The sequence below is a fragment of the Mus musculus genome, chromosome X, assembly GCF_000001635.26.
Source record: "Mus musculus strain C57BL/6J chromosome X, GRCm38.p6 C57BL/6J".
NCBI lineage: Eukaryota > Metazoa > Chordata > Mammalia > Rodentia > Muridae > Mus > Mus musculus.
In genome coordinates this window covers 89,701,796-89,704,396 of record NC_000086.7, presented here as the reverse complement: position 1 = coordinate 89,704,396, position 2,601 = coordinate 89,701,796, and positions in this window count along the sequence as shown.

The following is a 2,601-nucleotide window of genomic DNA, read 5'->3' as shown; positions in this document are numbered from 1 at the left end:
ATACCTAATAAAAATATTAAAATAATTGAATGAATTTATGAAATTCCTACGCAAATGGATGGACCTAGAAGGCATCATCCTGAGTGAGGTAACCCAATCACAAAAGAACTCACACGATATGTACTCACTGATAAGTGGATATTAGCCCAGAAACTTAGAATACCCAAGATATAAGATACTATTTGTGAAACAAATGAAACTCAAGAAGCACGAAGACCAAAGTGTGGCCACTTTGCCCCTTCTTAGAATTGGGAAAAAAAACACCCATGGGAGGAGTTACAGAGACAATGTTTGGAGCTGAGACGAAAGGATGGACCATCTAGATACTGCCTCACCCGGGGTTCCATCCTATAAACAACCACCAAACCCTGACACTATTGCACATGCCAACAAATTTTGCTGACAGTACCCTGATATAGCTGTCTCATGTGAGGCTAAGCCAGTGCCTGGCAAATACAGAAGTGGATGCTCACAGTTAGCTATTGGATGGATCATAGGGCCCCCAATGGAGGTCCTAGAGAAAGTACTCAATGAGCTGAAGGGATCTGCAACCCTATAGGTGGAACAATATGAACTATCCAATACCCCCCAGAGCTCATGTCTCTAGCTTGCATATGCATCAGAAGATGGCCTGGTCATCCATCAGTGGAAATAGAGGCCCATTGTTCGTGCAAACTTTATCTGCCTCAGTACAGGGGAACACCAGGGCCAATAAGTGGGAATGGGTGGGTAGTAGAGTCGGGGTAGAGTATGGGGGACTTTTGGGATAGCATTGGTAATGTAAATGAAATAAATACCTAATTTAAAAAATACTTTTGGTCATGGTACCATTTCACAGCAGTAGAAATTAACTATGAAACATGTATAAATAGTTACAAATTGGGAATAACAAAGCCGACATTTTTGTTTTCCATTAAGCAGAGGATCGAATCCTCATGCATGTTAGATAAGTGAATGTTATAACACTAAGCTACGTTCTTTGTTCAAGTATTTAATATATAGGACAACCAAATAATGATATAAAAATCCAGCTTCAGAAAATTAACTTCTTTTTTCTTTCTGTGTATTCTTTTACATTTGACATTGATCAACTATTTATCTCTTGAAATATTCCATTGCATGTATTTTATGGTACTGAATTATGTGACACTATGTACGCAGGTGATTCTGGAGACAATGTTTTGTTCTCATGTAGCAGGTCCCTTTGGTCTATATATCCCTTAATAAATACTATGCATATCTAGTTTGTTGGCTATATGACTATCATAGAAAATCAGAAGTCTTAAGTTTAAATATATTTATTTTTATTAGATAATTTCTTCACTTACATTTCAAATTGTATACTCTTTCCTCATTTCCCCTATGAAAACCCCTCAGCCCATTCCCTCTGCCTCTGCTCACTAACCTACCCACTAGCACTTCTCTGTCCTGGCATTACCATAAACTGGGACATTGAGCCTTCACAAGACCAAGAGCTTCTCCTGTCTCTCTATGTGTACTCTTTGGTTGGTGGTTTAGTCCTTGGGAACTCTGGGGGTACTGGTTGTTTCATATTGTTGTTCCTCCTATAGAGCTGCAAATTCCTTCAGCTATTTGGGTACTTTCTCTAGTTCCTCCATTGGAGATGCTGTGCTCAATTCAATGGATGCTGTGAGCATCCATTTATGTATTTTTCAGGGACTGGCAGAGCTTCTCAGGAGACAGCTATATCAGTCTCCTGTCAGCAAATACTTGTTGGCATCCACAATAGTGTTTGGGTTTGGTAACTATATGTGGGATGGATCCCCATGTGGGACAGTCACTGGATGGCCTTGCCTTCAGTTTATGCTACAAACTTTTTCTCTGTATCTGCTCCCATGGGTATTTTGTTCCCCCTTCTAAGCAGGACTGAAGTATCCACCTTGTGGTTTTGCTTATTTTTGAGCTTCATTGCAACATTACTTTTCTGCCTAAAATTCCCCATAAGCCATTTAATAGCCTTTGAAAATTTACAAATCTTTTGGAATGGTTTTAAAATTAGTTGCAATTAAGCCTCTGTTTATCCAAAAGTAAGTTTTTTGACATTTCTGTCCTAATTATCTTTCTTCAGTAGCCCCAATTGCCCAAATTTTGACCATATTCTTCTAGAGCAAAATTGAATAATTTCTTGAGACTGGATTGCTGCCCTATTTTGTAATTTAACTGAAATGTCACTAGACCTATGGCATATGTTACTATCATAAAATTTACAGATTCATTTATTTCTGCATTTATTGATCTTTCAAAGGGATATGTGTGGATTATTACATTCATGATACTGACCATACCCAAATTATAGTCTCTATTATAGATCTTTATTGAAATGACAATGTTAAAACACACCTGTGTTTTATTCTCTTAACTATAGAACAGATACAATCTCTTTGAAATGGCTTAGCGTGTTGTCATTATAAGTTGTTACTTCAAAAATTATATTCTATATTGATATATCAAGATACACACATACACACACTTATTGACTTCTAATATCATAATTTTTCTGTGGGTGCACATATAAGCATGTGTGGATACATGTGAACTTTTGTGTGGAGTCTAGAAAGCACTTTGAGTGCAGTTTTTGGT